At 42.9% G+C, this 26276-nt stretch overlaps 1 protein-coding gene across 4 annotated transcripts in view; it reads right to left on the reverse strand.

Moving 5' to 3' along the window:
* Positions 1-24101, reverse strand: part of EDAR (ectodysplasin A receptor) — a 338186-nt gene extending 314085 nt beyond the window's left edge. For 2 of the 4 annotated variants that reach the window (XM_069204491.1, XM_069204490.1), the window contains exon 1: positions 23758-24101. The gene's annotated coding sequence lies outside the window, so the exon portion shown is untranslated. Of the gene's footprint in view, positions 1-19545; positions 19686-23757 lie in introns of those variants that run through there. The other 2 variants (XM_069204492.1, XM_069204489.1) reach the window with 2 other exon arrangements.
* Positions 24102-26276: the final 2175 nt, after the last annotated feature.

Here is a 26276-nt window from a genome sequence, read left to right on the forward strand (position 1 = left end):
AGAGCTATCAGTTAATAATTTTACTCCAGGTTCAGGGGCGTGAAACCCATTTGCCACTTTCTATACTCAACTTTGGTGAAGGAAGCAACCGCCCCACATTTATAGTGATCTTTGCTCTTTGAAAAATGAAGAAAATATGATTTCTCCACACGTATTGCGTGTGAAAATGATTCTTAAATTCCACCACATTATCCTCCTCAGGCCCCTCCCACCCTTACCTTCAATATGGTAGATTCTGTATATGGGGCTGAAACACTCGAAGACCACTCACATGTTACAGAATGGCTGAAAACCATTTTATAACATCAACTCATAAACCTAACAAGTAACAGGCGAACCTGTTGCCAACTTTAACCTGATCCTGATAATTATGGTGGCATATAATAGATATCTTTGACAATCTGCAAGATGATGACATTTTGTACAGTTGGATATAACTTGTTTTCCAGCATCATTAACAAGTGATAACATCAGATACATGATGATATTAACTCATTACTTTTGGCATATTCAGGAAATTCATCGCGGATGCCAAATAAAAATGGGTGTGATAGAATCAAACATCACATCCCTATTCAGCCCAATTAAAAGGAGGCATGTCCTCCTTGGGGAATAAAGAAAGCAAGCATGGGCAAAACCAACAGCTCTGGCATAAACTGCCGAGCTACTGGCGAGCCTTGCCAAGACCTTTTCTTTTACACGGTTTTCAGTAAAGTATAACAAATATTTTGTGTGAATGCCTCAGCGGTCATCGAGTAATGTTTTTTTGTTTATTTTGTAAAAAAAACATTTTAAGGTGGCTTCCAAAGCATGTGCACGTATGCTCACACAGACAACTATCCTAAAGTGCTTTTGTTATGTTTTCCAAGGTGCAGATGTTGCGATGAGCTTATGAAGTATTTGGGAAACCAGGTACACTTATATCTGTGTTGTTTATACTCTATTCAAAATATAGGAAGGGCTGGGACTGCACTGTTGCTGGATACCATTAGTGTGGAAAAACACAGTTGACCACTCAGTGATGGAATTCACAAAGGAAATCATGTCATGAACAAAAGTATAGGATCCCACTATGGAAAAGGACAATATATTATCTTAAATGTCAAATCGGGTGCCCTCCGCCTCTAAAAAGAGGACACAAACATCCACGACGTGTTGGAAAGGACAACTTCGAGGATACATGGCACAAAAAAAGAATGCACCTAAAGGGTCAAGTAGAACCTTTCCTTCTAATCTGAATTTTTTTACAATAGCTGCCCTGTTCTTGAGCCTGCGTGAAATGCTGTTAATATATTGTGGTTCAGAAATTCAGCATCTGGTGAGATAATTATCGGGTACTGAGGACCATAGAGCAAATCACCATATGGCAACTTCAGGCTGGCTCTTTAAGTCACTTGGCATTCAGGGAACTAATACACTGGGGGATTATAACATGTTTAGAAGAAACAAAAGGGTAACAGAGAGTATGGGAAATGTTCAAATAGATGCAAGGACAAATGTATAGCCACAACAGGCATACCAAAGATAACTAGAAAACACAGCTGTAATGTGAGATTAGAGAGCTAGAAATGGATTAGACCAGTGCTATCCAACATAGGTTCAGGAGGGCCAGATCCGGGCTCCATTTTCAGGATACCCACATAGGATAAATTAACTATCAATAATACAGAGAGACAGAAATGTGAGGTTAATAGCACAGTTTGATAATAGCATGATGGAGCAATACATTCACTCCACTAGGGGCACCTACTGCACAGAGAGATAAAACAAATAAAAGTAGAACACTGGAATGTTAAGAGGTTCACTGAACACAAAGTGGCTTAAGGATAATAATTCCTGGAATAGAACTTCTGTTCCCGCATTCTAATGCTGGTCTTTTCAACCCCCCTCACCCCCCATTGCCCCCCTCCGCCCAAGACTGTTCAAATAGCATTATAGTCACTCTGCTGCCTTTAACAATTGTTAAACACCCTTTTACTTCTTATTGGCCCTCAACTGCAGCAAGGGCCCATGGTAATAATCATGTTTGACTCCCTTCAAACCTTCATCTTTCTGATGTCGATAAAAATGTTTAATATTGCCTGGTGTAATAGTATCACGATAAAGAACATTATTTAAAGTTGACTAGTAATGGAATATCCTCCAGTTTTTAGAGGGAGCTCCAAATCAGGAAAAAAAAATCGAACAGTGGAATTTATTCCAGGACAGAGACAGTATGATGGAGGAAATTCATAAGTGGCTTCTCCTCGGACTTAGCATTTCCCTCTGTCCTCTTTTAATCAGACGATTTTCCATTACCACTCAAATATAGATCAGGTCCTCAGAGTGAGTTCTACAAACCATTAATATTATTGAATCAGCAAGAATATGGACCAGGGGAGGGAAGGCGTGTAGGCAAGAGGCCAACACACTCAGGTAACTAAGTAAATGTTTTAAACCATTATGTAAGTCATTATACAGCCATCTGGGAAGCCTAGTGGCAGTGCTTAATTTGTGCCAGTGTGTGCAAGAGGTGGGCACCAACACTCGCTTTGAGGGACTTATTTTTCATCCTCAGACTTTGACCCACAACAAAGGAGAGGAAGGCAGAAAAGGGAGAAATGAGGAGGAAAAGAAAGATGAAATGACCTGGCAAACGGAGAAGGCAGTGTGAAAAAGAACTTGTAAGAGTGAGATGACGTCACAGGAAGTGGAAGAAGGTGGAAGGTAGACACATGAGGTTGAATCACAACTAGGCGTATCAGCAGCAGGCTCCTGAAAATCTTTGCTTTAAAAAAAATAAATAATAACAAACTAAGAACTGCCTATGGGGACTACCGTGGCACATTCCTGTTTTATTGCAATTTTAAAATGCTGGAATATACAGATTATGAAGTCCTTTAGGCGGGATTTACACTTCAAGAAATCAAGTTAAGAATTTGGAACCTGAACTTGGGAAAGCCCCCTCTAAGTGGCAGTATACGGTAGAATTTTACAAACTGCAAGCCACTCTCAACTTCTCTCCTTGAAAGTACAAAGGAGCCTCACTTGTATCAGATTTCCACCAATATCCCACACTTGTCTATGCCTGAGGGTTAGCAAAGACAACTGAGGAGCTGTGCAGTAAAAATCCAACGCCTATCCTAACTGCTTGAATGGAATGCGGAAGTCACATTTAATACATTTGTAAAATGGAAACTGGTCAGTTGTAAAGCAATGTGATCAGAGTGTTTATACCCAGTCCTCTGGCGCTCTGGATTGCACTCAGTCAGGATTTACCACTGAACATTTACTGGGACAGCAATAGCATGAATCCTTGGAGAGCTATTGTAGTGTACTGCAGCATTTATATAGCGCTTACTAGCTCTACGTGGGTCACTGAAGCGCTTGCCTACATGGATAGCACACTACACTGTGTAGGATGTGGGCTGGGCCCAAGGTCACACATGTGCATTGGTCTTTCTAGATCTTTTGCATGGATACTCAATGCCTCAAATTTTATTGTCTTACTGGATCTTTTACAATCAATGATAGACTGAGATGGTGCATTCTGGGACGTGCTGGTCCCTAATTTCTTCTGATAGGACTGTAAAGAAGTGAGACATTGGCTCTTGGCTTGAGGAGGTTTTGTGCTTAGGGCTGGCTAGTACCCAGGCTTCTGAAGCCCCCTTCATACCAGGCTTGACCAGAGGGCATTGTGAGAGCCCTGGGTGGAAGCTGGTGGGATCCAGGCTAGTTTAATTTGAGTCACAGGCCTCTGAAAGCAAGCAGGGAAAAAATATGAATCAAACAGGATGGCACACACTGGCAGCAGTAAGGAGAAGCATGTCTTTGCGGAGGGCTACAGTACCTGGGAAAGTGGAGCCACTGTTCATGCAGGTACTGTTTGTGTTCACTAGACAGCCGGGAGGGGCAAACAGGCTAGCAAGTGCCTCACAAGCAGTGGTCATGTTTTTCTTTATGAACCCCCTATACTAAATCTAAAGGGCATGATCACAATTGCTATGTGACCTAAAAGCTGAGCGTTTAGGGTGGAAGCAATTAGAGCCTGATTTACATTTTGGCAGAAGTGTTACTCTGTCACAACAGTGATGGATATCCTATCTGCTGAAACCTAAATCCTACAGGAAAGAATGATTTGTGGATGCTTCCAGAGAAGAAAATTGAGGGCATATCATACAGAACAATGACACTTGCTGTATCACTGAACGTCATGGTCAGGTAAGAGATGTGTTGCATTTTTCTTTATTTGGGGATTTCCTGGTTTTGGCAAGTACTTACAGCTTCTCTGGAAGCATTTTCTATTTTTCATTATTTCCTATTTCTGGTCTCTTTGTTTAGTTGACATCAGCATTGACCTTTAGAATATGATTAAGAGCTGTTTTTGTGCTACCAGTTTACAGATACCATTCTTTTTTCCTGGACCCTGGTTATGCGTTTGTATACAGTTTGGTTCCTGGTTCCCAAATAATCACTGTGGGATTCTATATTTAGATTTCAATGACTAGAAAGCTTCTTCTACATCTTCTAACTAATTTATCCCAGCGGCGTAAAGGGAATACTGCAACCCTACTTTGCAAAACAGCCAAGCACATCAGAACAGTGTTAAGTAAGCCTAAATACTGACCAACAGTCAATAACCAAACTGTCTAGACTCATAGCCATAGACTGTAAAAGGGGGCAAAACATGACGGCCAGGTATCTTCGTGGTCTTTGCCATAAGGGCCAGCTAATAACTTTTTTTTAAATCTCAATCGATTGCTGGGGCACTAATAACTTCAGTAGAGCATCGCTATTCACTGATAATGATCAAGAGCTGAAGCCATTACGGCATGTAGAATTACCACAATGAATATTCAAGAGGCCCATTAACATACAGTGGACCAGAACAGGGACATTTAAATATTTATTGGTTAGACTGAAATCACAAATCAATGCAGGGGCGGCTCCACTGTTAAAGCGGAGGAGTCTTGCCTCCTCCCCCGCCAGCAGAGGCAAAACGTGAAAAATAAAATGAGTGGTGGCACTGCCATCAGTATGCATGTGAGCTTGGCTGGCTGTCTCAGGACGGCCAAACCGAGGTGCACACTGAGCTGTCTCCAACCCGAGCTGTGTTGCCAGGTTGGAGACAGCAGGCACAAGCTCCCAGTCCCCATGGGAGTGCAAATCAAGGGCGCTCATGCCAATCCCGGTTCTTCTCTCATGCTGCCAGCATCATGAGAGTAGCATCTGGATTGGCCATAGGGGAGCCTGTGCTGCAGTGGAGCCAAAGGAGCAGAACAGCAACGATGCATCGGGAGGCAGGTAAGTTCTTTTTTTCTTGTTTTATATTGTTATTGTCACCCCGACCACCCCACCCGCAACACCTCCCCCACCCGTTTTCCCTGACTTTGGCTGCTACTGAACCAATGTTGTTTATCAGGGCCATCAGCAAGATCCTCTGCCTTGGAAAGTCCTCATCTGGTACCCTGCTGTCATTATGGAATTATGTTGTCTTAGATGGAAGTGTATTGCAGACCTCAGCTACTAGTACACTTCCTCATCTTGTCAGTGTGACACACGTAAACACTAGTTTCCTTCTGGGCCTGTATATTCAACTTGCTGTCCACCCATATATACCCAAGCCCTCTGTGATGAGACAATGGGTACATTTAGCCTGAGAAGAGGGCACTGGAAACCATGAAGAAGGGTGCTGTAAAAACAGACTGGGATTCTAAATGAAAAAAAGAAATGTGGAGCACATATGGTTCAGATCTACATTATTTAAGATATGTCTATCCCTTTTCAATTGAAATACCATTCAGTGAAATTACGGACCCTGCGGGACAGGTACTTAAAGCCTTATACTTAGCCTAGCTCCCAATTACACTAGTTCCGTAATGGAAACATTAGGTCATGCCAACAGATAGCGAAAAATGTCTGTTGCAGAGACTTAAAAATGAGTCTAACCATATCCTGTATGCCCATATCCAGCATACTGCAGCTCCAAAATGAAAAGTCATAGTTCTATCTTTAAAAATGTCACAAAGTGAATAAGACAAGACAGGACAACTACTAACTAAACCGATCCTCAATTGTCATGCCGGTATCCATTCTGCAGCATAAACTGAACCAATACAGAGGATGCTCCTACGAGTTAGCTCCCCACCTCGTCCGGGACTCACCCATGATCAGATTCAGGCACACGCCTCACCTCCCTTGGAACCCCAAAGCAAGCCCCTATTTAAAGTGAACTTGAAAAGCACATACATCCTTCCCTGACCACTGCCTGGTGACCTGCAGTCTCAGGACCCAAGCTTCTCAGTTCCACTACTGCATCATAATCAGGCTTCCTTAAAATATATTTGAGTTTTGTTAAAAGCCATACGCCACATGAATTGTGCAACTGCATTGTAAGTAGGACGTGGGGGTAAAAATCAAAAGAAATGGTGAATAGTCATGGAGCCTATAACCATTTCTTTTGATTTTTACCCCCACCTACTTACAATGCAGTTGCACAATTCATGTGGCATATGGCTTTTAACAAAACTCAAATATATTTTAAGGAAGCCTTGGTAAAGAGCTTTAGCCTAATCCACAGAAATGTTTGGATGTATAAGTTCATCAAGGTGCCTAAAAAGTCAAATTTGCTGTTTGAGATTGCAAGTCTTGATTCTCAGGATTTGTGTGTTTTACTTAAGTAAGTTCCACTTAGTGTGGGGAAAATCTGCTAGTATGAAGGACTTTCCACTGTAGTATGTTTTGGGGTGAGGGGAAAAGTGTGGTTAATTAAATGCTGGGGAGATCCACGAAAAATGCTTGGAACAGCCAGAAACCAAAACGCGCTCGGTCTTTGCACACATTGTGCACGTCATTGTCCATCTTCAAACAATACATAAAGCTAATTATACAAAAGGGAGGAGCCAGATCCACAGACTAAGAGTGTTAATAATAACTTGGTAAGAGAACATTCTTTGATTTATGGAGTAGATGCTACATCTGGACAGAATCCACCAGTGGAATTTCCTTCACTGCTTTATCTCTCGGGTGAAAGGATTTCTGTGGATGGATTCTGCTGCCCAGTTAGCCCTTATGCCAGTAATTGGAATGTAAGACAAGAGTGCTGCAGGAGTAAGTCACTCCTACTTACTTCAACATCTTTGTGACTCGAACCCCATCAGTCTGGTCTCCACTATGCTACACAAACAGCTGCAAGGGGCCAGATGACTTCATTAACGTTCGGACCAATGCATATTTATTTTATCCCACCATGGAAAGATTGTTTCAAGGCTTCTCTGTAGTAAACACAACCTTCCACAATAGGCAGCGTGCACGTCCTAATCAAGTCCAGATTTGCAAGAAAAGCGAACAGGTAATCTTCCATAATTATTGACCAAGGCACCATATGACACCCCCTGCTTCCAGCAGAGATTTATCCTCTGGAGGGGGATTTAATAAAAGTCGAGCTATTCATCTCGGGCCAATGCAGAGTGTAATTAAATGCAAACTAGCGATTATCATCTGAGCTCACAAGGAACCAGTAGCAATAGGTTTTCAAAACCCGAGCATGAGGAGGATAAAATATAAGTCCTTTGATCCTTGATGCGAGAGAGAAATGCAACGCCTCCAGGTGATAAATGGTTTTAGTTTTGACCCGAACACTTAACGAAAGGTCACTGAAGAGGAACACAATTGATTCCGGGTGAAATCCTATCAGTGATAACATCAAAAGCCACACTCAGCTTGCCAAAAACTGTCAACACACCCTGGGGGCATGTCAAATGAACTCTGCGGCCATGGCTGCAGTCCCACAAGTGATATTTACAGTGCACGATCCCGGAACTGTCACAATAATTAGCATATTTGACATGTTGATTAAAAAAAATAAAAAACACTGGGTCATTTTATGTAAAGTTTTGCACTGGTCACAAAAATGAACACATTTATTTTGCACCTTTTTAGGTTTGATGTCTATGACAAGTGTATAATTAACAGCGAGCATAATGTATTCTATACCTAAGTTAAGGTGGGTTAACACTGCCTGCTAAAGCTATTGCCATCTTTTGCCCAGGAACCTTTTGCCATTGGCCTGAGGCGCTGTCAATCACATCTTGGATCAGCGGACAGGATTATTTTAGTCTCACTGTTTTGCTACTGGCTTTTTGGCATTGCCCATCAGACTCTAAAGGTATGAATGAGGATTTTACATCTGAACTCAGTTGGCAAATTGCCAGGTAGCACTAAGTGAATGCTAACAAAAGATTCTGAAAAATAAATTCCTCAAAAAAGTTGCTTTTTTCTACAGTTTGTTTTGTCTGTGCTTGCTCTCTAGTCCTAATGAACAAACAAGCATTGGCAAAGACAAATGGGTTTCGTGTTTGAGCAGTATGCACATGCCCGATTCACAAGCCACATCAACATCAAACCCATATGCTTTGCCAGAGCGTAAGAGGCTGCATACTCATTCTTAGATCTCCATATAAGGGAGCAATCACACCTATGTCACACTCTCAAGAATGAAGATCTCTACTACAAGTCAATGGTACAATGACTGGCATGACTTTTCTATAGAAGATCAAGTAGACTAAAGAATAAGTACATAGTAAAAGACTTTTGCCTCACAGAGACAACCTTTGAGGGATTTCTGAGGTACTCCCTGCCTGATCATCAAGAGAGAAAAGAATTTGAATTGCACATGTCAGACTCAAAAGAAGTACCTCAGTGGAAGGTAATCTAGCTGAACAGCAATGAGCAGATAAAAGCCAAAGACATGGAGTGAGTTAAATGTATAGAGCAATACAGGTCAGAATTAAATCTGGAACAGGATAGGTCTCACAATCTAGTGGGAACCAAGAATGGAAGAATTGAAAACAATTGGATATATCCAAAGTTATCCCCATGGAACCTATTCTTTAGAAACTGTAATCCATTCAATCTCCAAAATACTGGCCCAGTCTGCATGTGGCATGCCACAGAATAAACTATCTGCTGGGCCTTGAGTAACAGGTATATTTATTCAGCAGCTCGATAGCATCAATTGTATCATCCTCGGAAGGGAATAAGTCTAAGTACCCTCCAGCATACTTTGAACCCGTCACCTACTGGTTACACTTAGATCTCAACAGCTGGTGCTTAGCCCGGTGAGCTATTTTGCCAGCTCTACGGACAATGCCAACAAAAACATAAATACAAAATTAACATTTTCAGAGTAAGAAGTGCTGAAAAAGAAGGCTATTGATGTACGGTAACTGGCAGACGTATCCTTTATTAATGAAGGAAGTACATGTAAAAAGATGGGATGTCTTGGCCAGAGAATAGCTATTAAGTTAAAGTATTGCAATCCCTTACACACTTTCTCATACTATATCTTCTACCAACAGCTTTCAGGGATAATAGCAGGAGTATTTTATGTGATAATCAGCAATAGGTCTGGCAGGGGATTTCTAATATGAATTTCTTAAGATACATTGTGTATCATAATGTGACAGGGTACCTCGTCCATCAAACTCTAAATCAGGCCCTTCGTTTGTTAAAATATACTAACATAGTCTACATAACCCTTTTAACACCTAATGGTGAAATAGTGATATAGAGTGTTGCAGTAAATAAAATTAAAAGTTGATGAATCACTGAGAGTAATTATCTCAATTTTCTGAATAACAATTTGCCAGTACTATGCAGTTAGCTACAGTATGGCCTTAAGGACACCCGAGAAACAAGATTGGCAAATACATGATCAAGGAGAAAACAGCAATAAATCAGGTGTTGAGAAAATTAGGTGGAATTCCTACATTTAAAAATTGCTCGATAGAATGTGACCATTTCCAGCTCCTCCTCCTCGGGAATACCGTACAGCTCTCAGCACCAGATCAGAAAAAATGCCTGGTAAGAGCCCCACAAAAAGTATGCATGAAGACATGTACAGTGGGCTACGTATTTAACCCTTTCCTCATCACATGTGCAGATTACAGGTAAAATGGTATTCTTAGGGGATCATTTTGATATGTTTTAAGTATTACTGTATCACTGAGGAGGAACCAGGGGAGGATACATAGATTTTCAATATGTTCCACTCTGCATTCTTTGGAGCCCAGAACCGCAAGGCAGACCAATTACAGTAATCAGCTGGGTCTCCAGCCTTTATTTATTGATGTATACATTTCTAAAGTGCTGCCTATGACCTTTCAATTACTTCACAGTGCTAGAAAAGGCAAGAATATAAAGCTTGGTGGAACTAGTGGAACGTAGGTTCCAATTGGTGGGGCAGAGTCTGTCTCTGATATCAATTGATAGTTACCCTTGTAATCAGAGGGATAAACAGGCAGAGAGAAAGCACGTCTGAAGAGTTTGGTCTTCAGGAGTTTCCTGAATCAAATGTGGTTGGGTTTGGATCTCAAGATGGGGTTGAAGGGATTTCATAGGCTGTGGCCCAGGGCTGCCAGAGATCTGCATCCTTCTTCAGCCTCTTGAATAATCGTTGGTGGATCGGGTGGGTGGCGGATGATTACAGGTTCCTTGCATCGGCCTACTGTAAAGGCAGTTTCTCCAGATATTCAGAACTTTTGCCCTGGGAGGCTTTGTGGTTAGAACACAGAGCCTTGATTTTGAGCTTGGTTCTCACTAGAAGCCAGTGGAGAAAGTTCAGGCTTAGTGAGGTCCGGACACAATCTGGAATCCTGGTTTTGTAGCATTTGCAGCCCGGCAATTCATTTCTTGGGGAGACCTTAGTACACAATGTTGAAGTAAGCCATGTGAACCTTAACAGGGGTCTTCATCTTAACCACATTTTCGGTTTGCAGAAGAGGAAAGGTTTTGGGAAGCATTGAGAGTTGGAGAATGACAAAGGGCAAAGGCTCTCTGTATTTACTCATTTAACACAGAGTAAGCTCTTTTTAACTGATTAAATGTTTTTCATCACTGGATTCGACCCAGACATGAGCGGTGATTGAGAATTATTTTATTAAAAGCTAAGTGCCATTCTTACAATAGTTATTTACCAGGATGCTCTGATGCCAACCGTCAGTTTGATGCCTCTAATTCAGGCATGAGCCCATCAGTTAATTATTTGTTAGTTTAAAATTGGGTAGGTTCAAACAATATTTACATTGTTATTAAATTTATCTATGATTTGTGACTTCCCACTTTCTAAAAATAAGTTGGAGAATATGCCCCTATACATTCCCAAAACCTACTTAGACTGGAAAACAAGCATCCTTGAGGAAATATTGTGACAATAGATGTGCACTTAAGGTCTAGAGAGAGTAAGCTTCATATCTCAGAGGCCAAAATGGAGAAAGTCCTTACACCTAATAATGGATGCGGTACCCTAGGGCAGAGAGGACACACCTCTATGGTCTCTAGCCTTCCAAAACCCTAAACAAATATAACAAATAGCATGGTGTGATGTGAAACAACCAGCTTGAACTTGATGCTTAAGACAATCCTGGCAATGTGTTGTGCCATTGGCAGGGAGTGCACGTGATATAGATGGCATAAGATACTGTTAAAAAGCATCAATGGTTGACACTATGGCCCTCATGAGAGGCCTGGGAAATTACCTGGATTCTCCCCACCCATTATGAGATGGACTCCGAGAATCCCCTTAGATATGAAGGATTGCCATGTGAATTAGTAATTCTCGGTTCTATTCCCCCAGTAATTCTTTCTTGTTCCCTGGATTTTCACACATAACTGTTGGCTTTGGAAATCTCCACAACGTATAAAAAAGGGGAAAACACAGGTCTGCTGGAACAATGCAGATATCATAATTCCATCAGCAATAAAAGGCCACTCATAATAAGTACCGTTATGGTTCAACATTTTGTATAGGGTTCAAACAGGGCGAGTTTCCTCCCAAGTCACTCTACCTTTTCAGACAACAGCACCATTGATAAAGTAAGGCTTGTACCAAACACAAGAAGCTCGTAGTCTCTGATGGAACCCCATCTTCAGCTCACTCCACAATATGCGCAGCCTAGTCACATGTTCAACATCAGCTATGCTTATTATATGTATGAATGGCCAGCTGCACAGTGGCTACAGAGAGCTCATGTAACTGGCCAACCCCTAGGTAAGGCAAGACCCGGCCTGTTGTATTGTCCTGTCTACGTTCAAGGACCAATCAACTCACCACTGGCAAGGGGTCATTGAAGGAGATCCTCATCATTCAAACTAAAAAGTTCACTTCTCTATGCCTGGCATGTGTGGGGACGAACAGCCTCACCGAATTGTGTTCAGTGATGCTAATACCTCTGCGATAATGTCCTGTAAGTGCTGGCTAATCTCCAAGAGCAGGCAACCACTCAGATCATGGTCACGGAGGATCCATGCCAATTGACAGGGCTGTTAAAAAGATACATTTACATGCATTATTCTACATGTAACCCATTACATGCTCTGTCAGTATCCTGAAAACATAGCATGGATCCGGCCCTCTTGGACTAACACTGGACACCTATATTTTAGTCCATCAAAGTCATTACCCTTGTGATTGTTCTTGGAAATCCAGCTGACAACCTACACTGATTGAGGACAACGGTAGAGTAGCATGTTTGTGTCAGGGAATGGGTTGCTTAACTTACTCAAGCTGTGATCTTAACACTTGTTAATGAGCTTTCAAAATGAAGATAATGTTTGTCACTGCTATGAGGCACGCACATACATCAATATAGAAATCTATGACTATGCATATGTCCTCACGTTTGCACACACCACACGTGAGCATAAATATGCGTATGCCAGCGCTTGCACACACTGACGTAGAAGTACGCAGGCATGACCTTTCTAAGGGGTAATGCATACTCCCAGGTCTCGCTTCTGAGGGAATTAACCAAGAGCTAAGGGGAGAACACATGAAAGAATACACTTGATAAAAGTTGCGTTGCTGGATATTTCTTTGAAGTTTTTGCCAGTAGTATTGGCAGCGGGACAAAGAGACAGGTAGGTAGAGGTGTTTTATGGCATGGGCAAAACTGGCAAATTTTCAGGGCCCCTCATCTCCCAAAGGGCCCTCTAGGAAAGTAGGAAAGTAATTTTCCTCTCTATATAAACGCTGTTTCTCTATCTCAACCTCTTTGCCTCGCTCCGCCTACTTCTGGTTTAGATTGTCTCTCACTATCCAGTGTCAAATTCAGGATTTTAGGGTCTCAGTCAAAACATATTTCGGCACCTCGTTTTTGTAAATTTAATGTATAATTCAATATTTGCTTGAATTACTGGAAAATGGGTAATAAAATTCAAAGTTCTTCTAAACATGGAGGTCCCATTATATGCCTTGCCCAAGGCCCCAAAAATCCTTTCAGTGACACTGCAAAGGAGTTCAAAGAGGAAAGGGGTTCTAGATAGCATCCGGAGGGCACAGAGAAGGGTCAGGGGCAGAATGGTCAAAGAACCACATGGAGGCCAGGTAGTCATGAGATTTTACCTGAAGAGGAAAGTCTTCATGTCAGGGATTTAAGTATGTTGAAAAAAAAAGTGTGTGGGAGGGTGAGAGCCTCTAAAAGGGGTGTGGCCTGTGTAATTAAGGGTGTGGCTTAACTATGCAAACTAAATTTCTCTGATGCCTATGCCCGACCGGTATTTTAGTTCCACGCCAAGCTTTCTATAATTGCATCCAGATAAATAAAACAAGAACTGACATATACCTAAAATAAGCCAAGACTATTGGCTTTGCCAACCGGTGTTAGCTATTTAAGATTAATGAGTAACAAAAATGGCCTTGTTGTAAAAAACTAATATTGAAGATGTTTCAGTTCTGAAATTATGAGATCTTAAATTAAATGTTACTAAGGCTTGTGGAAGGAGTAGTGCTCTGCAGAGTGTCACTGCTATGTTCACTCCATGTGAAATATATATAGCCTTTTCATCTCCACATAGCGTCCATCTACATATCTTACTCCTCATCTCTTTGTGCTTCAGGATCCTGTTTTCACTCTCCTGAAGGCACCTCCTGCACCTCCTCAATTTCCCACCCAACAAGCATACAACGCACCCACTCATCTGTAACCACTGCATTTTCTTCTACTTTTACCTTGTCATTATTTCGACAACTGTGCACCTCCTTCTCATACATTTGCACAGAATCACATTTGCAATTGGAATATAGGACCATTTCTCTGTGCGCTCTGCAGATAGGCAATAGTTTGGATGACCACGTATTCTGATCTGAACTCCTTTTTGACCCTCTGACAGGCACTGTGAGAAACTCATACTGCTTTCAGCCTCAACTCCAGAGCTCTCGAGCGTGACCCATTATAAACATCTGGAGGCAACTCACTCGAATTATGTCCTAAAGAAGAGTAATATGCTACAGAAACAAAAATACAGAGACACGACATCCTGGAAAAAGCCAACTCGCTTAGAGAAGGCGCATATAAATAGGTACTAAATCACTGACAAGGATTCCCTTAATGTGTTATAGATTCATTGTTCAGAAATCGATTAGTGTTTTTGCCATCAAGGTTAAGAACAGGAATATACAGCCTGATTTATTGTTGTGTGCAGAAGACCTGCTCATCCATCAGGGAAACATGACATACAGTCACAGACACATGCCACACCATCATCCATACAATAGAAATGAAAACAAAACTACAGTGGCATTGAGAAGTTTCCAACAGAGGGCAAACGTATACAAAAGGATTACAGCCCGATTTAAAGTTTGGCTACCACATCTTGTGCATGACGTTGCAGTGGCATAACATTAGCCCCCGCAGCCCCTGTGTTGAGGGAGGGGGCCCCCAGCTCCAAGAGGGGCCCCCCTCAACACTGCCAGCACTGCGCAGCAGGCCCCTGGCCTGAGACCTCCAGACTGGACTTGGGAAACCCTCTCTATGTACTCTGCAAGGGGGGTGCTCATGTTATGTTATGCCACTGACATGTTGATGCACTTACGTCACCTGTCAAGGAGGAAAACCCACTGATGACTGCTTTGTCTGCTATGGTGTCTGAAATGTCTCCCCCCAAAGTGCCTGCATTCATCTTGGAAGGATATTTTTGATGGAGAAACAGTTCAGTAGATGGATTTTTAGATCTCAAGTACTTAGCGTTCACAGTATGTTCACCACTATTTCCATGGAAGTCATTCACGGAGTCAACTCTGTCAGATATCCTGGTGGTCCTGTCACCCTAGACTGGAAGGTTGAGCCCTGTTTGACAGAAATAACTCCAGGCCTTAGTGATGGGTAGAAATCTACTTTGGCATCATGCCCGCAACCTAGGGTCCACAAACCAAGTTGTACATACCACTGGAGATGCTGAGGGGAATTTGCCTTTTTGGTGCCTTCTCTGTTACTACTCTCTCCTAATCAAACCCTTAATCTTCATTCAAAGCTTTTAAAATGCATAAACAGAAGTTATTTTTTTTTCTTGGACTGTCCGTATTAATGAAAATTAATAATTATTGGCAATGCATTTTACTGGTGCTTCTGTGACCTCACACCACGTATTCACTACGGCTTATTTTTCTGCTATTTCGCTACATGTTTATCTCTGTTATTTTTGCTTGCACTAATCTTATTTGCACGTGCTATTGTAAACAGACAGCCAGTCTGTAGCTCTGGAGTTTTAATCTTTAACAGGAGTGGTACTTCTGACCCACCAAAAACGCAGACAATGATACAAAGGGTCTGATCTACAAAGATTTTGTTGTGTTCTTGTAGTACTCCTGAATTCCAGGCTGGATCACAAGAAAGCTTCCTACAGAGCTGGAGTCCAGTATCACTTTCCAGATGGACGGGAATTTGGCAAGTGCGTGAAATTGAATTAGGCAGGAAAACAGTTTCAGAGACAGAAGAGCTGCTTGTACCGGAGATCTAGAAACCAAAGGCGCCCCCTGTGATTAAACTGCATAATGCACCCGCTGTAGCACTGCTCCTTGTTGTTTAGAAGTGCACAGTTGTGGCATGCGCCGGGCACAGTCTCGTAAGACAGTGTCTCTGAATAAACCTCATTTGTATTCCAAATATAAGCAATTAATCTCTCTTTTGTGCCCACCACAATCACTCTAAGCAAAAATAATAAACTATTGAAAATAATTTTAGCAATGTTATATGGCCTCAAGTTTATTTTCTAATCGTTGTGGGGGGATGGTGGCCTCTTTGGAACAGTGAGTGAGCTCTCAGTTGGATCAGGCCACAGTGGCCACCGTCCAGTGCATTTGACGTGGAGCTAGGTCCCTGTACACTAGGTCAATGGGATATTATATAACGGATACCGAAACAGCGGTATCCAACCCAGAGCGAAGAGGGAAGAGTCATGGACATTTCTCAGGGTATCTAAATAAGATGCATATGCTTATAGTAAAGGCCATGGATTTGCTGCATTTGCCACATTATCCATAATTCGCTGCATGATCTGCAAATTTTAACCAAAAATAATGTTTCTAGCTCAAACAGATCAAAAGTTACTAAAAATGCAGCAATAAAGGTTGCCATGCAGCTGAAGACCCTTCAAAAAGATTGACTGGTCCCTTTTCAGTTCCTTATTGATTTGTTAGGGTGTTCAACTGGCACTAATGATTTGAAATGTTTGGCCATATAATGGTACCATGAGTAAAAATAACTAATAAATTAATGCTGTCACAAAATGTGCCACATTATGCTGCATAACTTGCCTTTTCTGGCTTCGTAATATAATCAGCCCTGGCACATAATATGGTCCTGCTCTGCCGCATAATTTCAGTGGTTTTGCAAAGAGTGAACCTACATGTAACATATCTACATAGACAATGGCTATCCTGAACTTCTGTTGTGGACCCGGCCTTCAGGAACTGCTGGAGACTGTAGCAAACCTTACTGTGTACTGCAGGAGACTGCTCATCTGCACTCAAGAACACTTCGCAAAACACCTTAGGATGTCACGTTTAGAAACACAGAAAGATAAAATAGCGTTGCAGGTTAGAAAACCTGGGTCATCCTCAGGTTTGGCAGAATCCTTTGCGGGGCCCGGGTCACAAACTGTGTGGGCTCCACAAAAGCACCTTTTATAACAGAATCAATGGCTGCGGAAACATGTTGAGGTGACTCCATTATTATGGCACCATGTAGCGGCTGCTGTCATTAATAGATTATCTGAATATATCACAAGTGTAGGCAAAGCACACTTTTGTGATCTATAAATACATTTTCCAGTGGGAGCGCAGGGCCCTGAAGAAAGCAGGGCCTGTGGTACTGTGCCCAGGGTGCCCTCAGATTGTGACGGTCTTGGTCATTCTGACCATTTTCTACCGGCTTCCAAATGCCAGGGTTGAGAAGCAGCATGACTTCCTAGTCATCTCATGGTATGCCCCTGAAAATCAAAACCACAATATTGATGTGACACAAATCCGAGGACAGAATATCGAAAAAAAAAAAATTGACAGGTAAGTACATCTAGATTGTCTATACCTAACTCCACATGTATGTACCTATGTGGTACATATTTCTTCCTTGTCCGTAGATGTGGAGTTAGGAATAGTAAATCTATACTTCCCTATATGTAGTTACCTTTTCAATAATCTGTCATCGATATTCCTGTACCACAATATTATTGGTGTTGATATTCAGTAGTACAACCCAACTCATGCTTCTTGCTTCCACCACCATACACCCTTTCACCTCACTCTTGCAGGTCATTTTCTATCCCTGCTGTCTCCCTTTTCTGACATTCTCTCCCTTGCTCTGGGTCAGACTACGAAGAAGAAGAAAAATAAGTCTGATTGCACAAAAATGAGTGATGGCGCCCAACAGCAGCAAGCACCGGCACAAAGTAAGCACTGCCCCTGAGCATGCGTCGTTTCATGGAGGTCTTCTATTTCTACAAATACTCTTCCATTTACTGTTGATTACCTTATTGTATTTGAATGTATATGTTGTATAACGTCCCCTCCTCCCCTTCCATTATTTCTCAACCTCTGCTCTTTCGGCTTGGGGTACGAGCGGCACCCTTGCCTGCAGGGTACAGGGGGTTTGGTGTCTTTGCATTCTTTTAAAGCAGTGTGAACATGTTATTTTGCACACTGGGCTGGTCTTATGCTATAAAGATATCACAAGGAATGTGTCACCTGACCTGCTGTTAAATGCTGGGCCTTCATAAATGTATACAGAAGAGAATAACGTGTTTCAATATAGACCTTCACACTTCACTTCTGCCGTTTCTACTCTGTGTAAGTAAAAGCTAACATTGTTCTCTAATTCAGTCGTACTCGATTTATCGACCTCGGAAGATTTGAAGGCTGAGTTGACCCTGCTGGATTCAAGTTTGTCACCTGCAACCCACAACAGATGTCAGCAGTGAGCGTCTAAACCGCCAAGCCATCTTGCTAGTCACACCTTGTTAAATGTCAAACATCCAATAAACATCACTGTACAAGCAAACGCAGGTTTTAACAAAGATATCATTTTGAAGTAACAGGTGTGCACAAGGGTTAAACATGGATGTGGATCCTGGGAGCTGGATGCAAATACGGACTTACTGACATGACAAAACTGTGTAATCCTGTGCAAAACATTCCAGCATCTGATTACTGCAAGTGTAAATACTGTAGCGCTCATGAAGAAACGCACCTTCGTTAAACAATATTTTAAAAGCGATTTAATATAAAAAGGTCCCTTGGTAGGGCACTGTTTAACAAAAATGCAAATTAGCCCCACTTGACTGTAAAGTAGGAATTAACAGATTAAGGAATTGAGTAAAAAAGCACTCAGATTAATAATTAGGCAAGACTGCTCTATGTAAAATTCGAGGAAATTTGGTCAACGTCTCCATCAACCCTACATTCAAGTTCATAGTTCTTGTGAGTATTTGGAAAATATTTTCAAACTGGTTAAAATTTACTCACAGATCCCCCCAAACACATTTATTCCTTGAACACATATATTCACGAACCTCCAGTGGAAGCACAGGCACCACAGTTGCGGAGAAGAGCTCAGCATTGGAAAAAAGACAAATGACTCCAAAACACGTTGTAAAGATTAAGATAAAAAACACGGGTGGGGAGGTGCTTACCTAAGAGGGCCCCCTTCAAACTGGAAAAAAGTCGTCGGGGTTGGATGTTAGCTCTTTAGCGATGCTAAATCTGATAAACTACATCCAATGTTTCATTTGTAAAAAAAAAAAAAAAACACACAAGTACAAGGACCCAGGGTTAATCTTAAAATCCCGTTCTGGCGCCACTTAATACCAAAATGGCCTAGTTTTCATTCCCCTTCTTTATTCCACCACCCTACAATTCCTTTTTCTTTATCGCACCTTTTAAGTTTCCTTTTCATCACTGGTTTGTCATTTGTTAGTTCCTCTATCTGTCTTTTCCTTCCCCTTGCTCCCTTTCCTGCATTCCTCTCACTTGTCCCAAAAAATCTCCAAAAAATGAGAGCCAGTCCCCACCACCTGCAACCAACCACCAGCGGAAACTAAACACTGACTGCAGCCACACCACTGCAAGGAAATCCCTGCTCGAATACACTGACTTGTTTCTTGACAGCACTGAGGGCAGCGCTGTCAGTCACTGGACACCAGAGGGGTGGGAGAAGCCGTTCAGCAGCCCAGGGAACAATCATAAGCACATCTCTAAGCACTGCTGCCCAATGTTGGAAGAAACAAAATAGTTACCTCTCCGGGTATCCCCTGACAGTGGGCAGAACCAGCGTCCACAGCTCTCAGTCAAGGCACTGATCCCTGCAGCTGTACTTCAAAGCGCATCTTCTGCAGCACGGGCTCGGGGGAGCCTCTTGTGTCTGCCCATATCTGTGTGAGAGGGGTGGGGTGTGTGTGGGGGCTGAAAACTGAGACCATCCTACTCAGTAAGTTATTGTCTTTTATAGCTTAAACTCCACCCAACTGAGTGTCGGAGCCTGTTTAAAGAAGAAAGGTCGACCGTATATTGATTGTGTTAGCATATAAATAGGCAGTTTTAGCACATACAGGCCCTTAGTAGGAGTGGCCTCTTAATTCCAATAAGCCCGTTAACCACAGTAACTCTATAGGTCAGGAAAACTAGGCCCATTTTATAGGCCACAGGTAATAAAGGGGAGAAAGAGAGAGAGACAGGGTGTGTGTGGGACAGAGAGAGAAATTATACATATCAGGCCCATCGAAATTACGTGACAGAAGAGGACCAAATTATGCAGCAGGGTTGACTAAATTATTTGTCAAGAAAACCAGATTATGCTTGGTATTGTGGCACATATTGTGATAGTAGTGTGTTATCATTTTGTCATTTTTACACATTAACACTGGTGGGGCAAATGTTTCACCTCCTTAGTATAATTTAACCAGCTTTACTCCCAAACTCCCAAATACGGCAATAACCAAGTGAAGGGTGACCAATCAAATTTGGTAAAGGGCCTTCCCCTGCATGCAACACAGGACACCAGGTTTAAAGTAACTTTCGATTTGTTTACACCAGAAACTATATTTTTTGTTAAAACCTGTGAATTATGGATCAAATAATGGATTTTGTGGCTAATACACCAAAACAGTATTTATGTGGACAACGCCACAGCTGCAGAATTTGATAATTCCAATGACCCTCATACATATGTAGATATCAAAATGTTTTTATAGTTTATTTATGGAGATACTTGGAGGCCCAACATTTCTACTGCTAAAACATTTCCTTGCACTTGCTCTGTGTTTATGGTGCCTACACTGAAAAGTCAACCATGGGCAATGAACGGAGTAGCCTCGTAGTCGAACATGGTAAGTGTGCTCAAAATGTGACTGTGCTCGCCTGACACCTTATGGCTACAATCCATGATTAATCACAGCTATAAGTTTACACAAGTGTTGAGCTTCACTCTTGACCTAACATGTGACATTACCATATCCACATGGGCCACTGTGTAGTCCAACACCCTACCAACCTGACAAAATGGTGTAGCCCCCTTATTCATCCTCCCAAAGTGCTTCATGGCACCATTAGGGGCATGAGGAGCTGCACAAAAGGTGCAATACATTTGCTGTACTCTATCCTTTGCCAGCAAGTTCTGAAAGCTGCTGGGTAGCTGTTTTACGAAGGGCTATACATAGTCGACATCATTCGTAATGTTTCTACTAACGTGGCTGAAACTCACAGTTGAAAACACAATAGCAAGAACAAAATATCGAAAATAAAATACTGACAGGTAAGTCTGGGTTTTCTATACCTTACTCCTCATATATGTACCTTAGAGATGTGTACACATGAAGGTACGAAGACGAGGAGTTAGGAATAGTACATTTATACTTCTCTAGCTGCATTTACTTCTTTGTATTTTGTTCCTCGATATTTTGTTGTATCACGATATTCTGGAGGTAGATATTCAATAGAACAATCGTCAAAAACTAAACAAATACTTGCCGCGAACATATAAAAACAGAGTCATGTTTGTTACACGTATGGATACATAAAAAGCCAGTAAGAAGCGAACTACAACCTTGACCCAGCTGTGAATGGCACTCTGTGTAGAAAACGGATCAATTGGACTGAACTTGTTTCCTTTCTCCTACGTTTGGGTAGCTGGGAGAACTCACGTCCACACAAAAAAGTGCTATACCCGGGATCACAGAATTTGGCAAAGTGTGGAACCCGCAATCTAAAATTCAAGTCTCTCGGTTCCCTGTCAACTAAATTACATCTTCTCAGTAAATCTTAACAAAAGTCTGCTTCACAATTGGACAAACACACTGCTGCCGAATCCCACACATCTACTCAGTTGTCGCCCTACCACCAGGACACCTTCCCAGGTTTGTGTGCTTTACGAATTAGATAAATAAAACTTGTGCCAACATGTGCTAGGATCACTCATCCCAGGTCCCTTGAAGATGTTTCTGCCATGTTGTACCTACAGTTTTCTTTGGGGTGTGCATGTGCCCTTAATACCTTTAACTTTCAAAATAATTCAGTGGGCAGAGCACCTTCTGCTGAGATCCACATGTAACAGCCAAAGATTCCCTTACCTGTCAGGCCATCTCCGCCTTCTAGCAGGCTGAGATGAGCAATGACAACAATATGGAATGAACTATTGTGAAATGTGATCTCATTTCACACACCGAATGGTACTCTGCAAAAAAAAGTGTCAGCGACTGCAATACTTTGACCAGGAGCTTAGCTATGTAGCTATCAATAGTGCAGCAGGTGCAGTGGCACCAGGGGCTGGGGGTGTGATGTGAGAGAGCCACTGTTCTCAAGTTAATGCACTTTTACTATTAACTGGTGGGGCCGGGGGGGAGGGGGGTGTTTAATGTTCCCTGGATTCATTAAGGCCTATGGCATTCTAGCCACGCCACAGCTTACTCAGTGCTGGTAAGTGTAGGAAGGGGGGGGGGGTTATAGTCAGGCAAGCTTTAAATAAAGTATGATTAGAGCCCTCTCTTGTACATTACTATGTAAAAAACACACATACCTTCCTTTCCTCAAAGGAAGACAGTTTGCAATGCTGTAAATCTCCCAGCTGACATGTAACTCTGCCCTGCAGGAAGTCATTGCTAAAGTCACATTTTTACCCATTTTCCTTGTCAACATTGCCGTCTATTGAGATACTCCAGAGAGACGGCTTGAGTTTGAGCTAGTTGGTGTGCATTCAATTTGTGATTTGCCCATACAACAGACACTAACTTCCAGGAAGTGATGTTTTTCTGCATGCACCCGCTGGTCTCTACACGTGCATGAGTTCTGTGTGGATGTAGTATAACGCAAAATGTATTAAGCGCTTCTTACCACATTTGTGGGGAGCAAAAGCACTTTTTCATAAGGAAAGCATGATACAACGTGAAGGGAGTGCGTTGCTGGCAGCGGGTTGCATTTGTTGTTATCAAATGTGGCATTATTTAGGTGTTGAGCGTGAGCGACCAGAGAGGTACTCTTAAATTCGGGAGCAGTGGCCAGCACTGTGATGGGGAATGTGGCATGAGAGATAGTCATGCAAAATATAATTGTAATTAGTTCGTTGTAAAAAATGTCTCCGTGGGCCCTGAGATATGGTCCATGGTTTCTCCACGATGCTAAAGACAGAAGAATGGGGCAGGGACCTATATTAGAGTCATGGGGCCACAACACCCTCAAAACCCTTCCTACATCAGTGCTACCCACCAACATGTAATTATGCACACCCATGTAACAATGAAGTCCAGGCTGTCCGGCATGCTTGTATCGAGAAAGAAAAACACACTCTCCAGCCTGCAGTCTCCATGGGTGTTCTGGGATACACATTCCCATGCTCATAGCACCCTGCATTTAATATTAAACCACCAAAATCATGCGCATCAAAATCACTGAACACAGTCTAAAAAAAGAGCATCGACTCCCTAAGACAGTAAAGTGAGAGGGTATGTTTTCCGTGTCTACTGTCTCACCACCTGCATCAACGATTACCAAAGGCACACGATTTTAAGCAACAGAGCAACTATAAAGTCAAGTGTAAATTTCAATGATTTTTTGTTTGCCTTTTGATGCTGTTCTATGCAACGTTCAGACTGAAAGTCCGAATTTATAAATACAGTATTGGTAGATAAATTAAAATAGCGTTATAATGCATACATCAAAAGTGTTCCCTTTGGACAATAACCATCAAACGTATTAAAAAAGACAGGTACTTCCGATCGCACAGGCTCTGCCTACTATTGAGAAGTTCTGGCACTCAATCAATGAAAGTAGCATACCCCTGCTGAGAAGTGCTCCTGCTGGATATTGGCACATTACATTTAAAAGAAGGGGCAGGTAGGTACTCAGATGCCGCCCATTAGAGACACTGGTGCCATGAGAATGGGTGAGTAAAGCACTGCATGACACCCCTGAAGCGTTGGTTTTTAGGCGCTGTGGAAAAGTAAAAACAGATCTCTCACCTCTTCCAACAGACCAGCTGGTGGAGCGGACAGCGCCGAGGTCCGCGGGCCCAGAGCGGCCCCGAATGGAGCTGCGGTTGTTGCCGCGGGTCCCTAATTCATGCTGCACACAGAGCGCGTCCGCCGCCGGCAGGCAGCCGTCCTCTCTCTCCACGCTCTGCCTGGAGACTCCCCTATCTCTGTCCCACCTTTGGCTGTCTCCCCTGTCCCCGGTGATGCTCTCGCGCTCCCGGGCGCTGTGCGGTAGGAACCCCCGGGCGCCCTCTGGAAACTCTCTCGTGCCACCTGGAGGCCCGTCTGGAGCGAGGAAACGCCAGCTTTCCGCTCCCCGCACACTTCCCACCTCCAAGGTGCACCCGCTGTCAGAGGCCCCTTTGTAATTGTAGCCTCGAGAGGTCGGCTCAGAAGCTTGGCACCGACTCCACAGGGATTTTCCGCTCAGCACTTTGACAAAAATGATTGCGGCTCGTTTCTCTTTTAACTGAGCGCACGCGTCTTGCAATGTAATTAAGTTCGTAACAGTGAGCAGTTCTTCCTTAAGGTTTTTCACCTGAGGGACAGCGCGTTTATCCTTGAGCGAGCTTTGAACTGCGCTCGGAACGGACCTCCGTAGGCGTCCTAGCTTTGAACAGTTTTTTCCTCATTTATAATATTGATTTCAAGTTTAGGTTCAAAGTTTGAACCAAATATAAGGACTGGTAAGAGACGTAAGGCAAGAACAAGTCATCCCCCTGCAGAATGAGGCCAGGGGTCCGTTTCCCACAGTTGCATTTCATTGAATGGGTGTCCCTTGAAGGATGGGGCACTCTTGGATCAGGGGGCCTGCAGGGTCTGCCTTATGCTGTGGGGATGGCAAGGGTTTTTAGTCTGACCACCCATAAGATATTGTAAGCCCGGAAAACAACACTGTCTCATTCGGAGTACCAAGTTCCACAGAAATTTGAATAACTCCCGCACATGGCACACTGCAGGTTAACATCCTCATGTAATTAGTTGACTGTTTAGTTATACTGTATTAACATGCACAAAACAGAATTTGAAAAAAGTCTGAGGTAGTGGATATTACTTGGCTGCTTTATTAACCTGGACAACGTGTGACTGCCCCGATCACATGTCTTGGGCATGAGACGAAAATCACTGTCAATCAAAGTTTGTAAACATGCCTTTCACATTCTGCGTATTCTTTTTTAACACATCTACATTAAAATTAATTTTCAATTGCAGTGAGTGACTGGTGGGCCCTCAAGTCCTGGCCTCCGTTTGTCACGACTCATTTGCCGTTCGACTGTTTGGGCAGTCCCAACTTTCCTTCTTTGGAGGGGCTCGCTCAAATAGAGTTATTGTTTTACCCTGTTGTTGAGGGGGTAGCTTCAAGTTCTTTGTATATTAGGCCCAACTGGCTACCTGGCGTGTCCTATGCCCTGCCATCCGATTTGGCGGGTCTGGGCTGCGAGTGCCGTGTTCCGCTTACTCCCCACGCTTGGCCATCTTACACCCTGCCGTGAGGCATCCCCAGGTGTGTGGCTTTGTTGACACACACCCTTACTGGGTGTGTCTTTTGCACCTTTGTTTGGTAAAACTTTTCCTTTCCGCCACGCTGTCAGAGAGGCTCACGTCTCCTGGCAGCTCCTCTATGAATTTTCTTTTTTTTTTTTTTTTTTTTTTTTTAAATTTTATTCCATTGCTGTCATTAAATTGGACAGGAATATTTCCATACCCACTGGTGATAGATGGACTCCATCGGGTCCGTACAGCTCTGGACGCCTGGGGTGGATCAACCCGTCTTTGGTTCCCCCTATGAACAGGAAATCGTCTAGGTAATGCATTTTTCCTCCTGCCGGGTGTCTCTTGTGGAGGGCCCACTCCAAAAATGAACTGAATTGCTCGAAATACGCGCATGCGATGGAGCACCCCATGGGCATGGCTTTGTCCACGAAGAACTGCCCTTCGTGTTGAAAACCTAGCAGGTGAAAACTGTCTGGGTGTACGGGGAGTAATCTGAATGCGGACTCAATGTCCGCCTTTGCTAGCAGCACGCCTTTGCCTGTTGCTTTAATTATGTCAATTGCATCGTCCAGGGTGGCGTAGCCCACTGCGCAGGCTTCCTCTGGGATGCTGTCATTAACTGACGTGCCCTCTGGGAAAGATAGATGGTGTATTAGCCTAAATTGGCCAGGCTCCTTCTTGGGCACCACCCCCAGTGGGGATATGATTAAATCTGGGGGTAGGGGGAGCTGGAGAGAACCCTCTATGCGTCCGAGCCTGAGTTCTTTCTCAATTTTTTGTGCCACCACCTGTGGTTGTTCTCTAGCTGACTTAAGGTTCCTGGGGATGCCCCCTGTTATGCCCCCTTTTACCGGGATGACAAAACCTTCCTCAAAACCTTTTACTAATGAGTTTGCCTCTTTCTTGTTGTAATATTCGTTTGCTATTTTTCTCAGGGTTTTTGTATTGATTGGGGACTTGGCTAGTTTGAAATTCAGCTGGTTTGTATTGGGCCCGGAGTGGGGGAGGAAACT

The sequence above is a fragment of the Pleurodeles waltl genome, chromosome 8 (genome assembly GCF_031143425.1).
Source record: "Pleurodeles waltl isolate 20211129_DDA chromosome 8, aPleWal1.hap1.20221129, whole genome shotgun sequence".
In the NCBI taxonomy this organism is placed as follows: Eukaryota; Metazoa; Chordata; class Amphibia; order Caudata; family Salamandridae; genus Pleurodeles; species Pleurodeles waltl.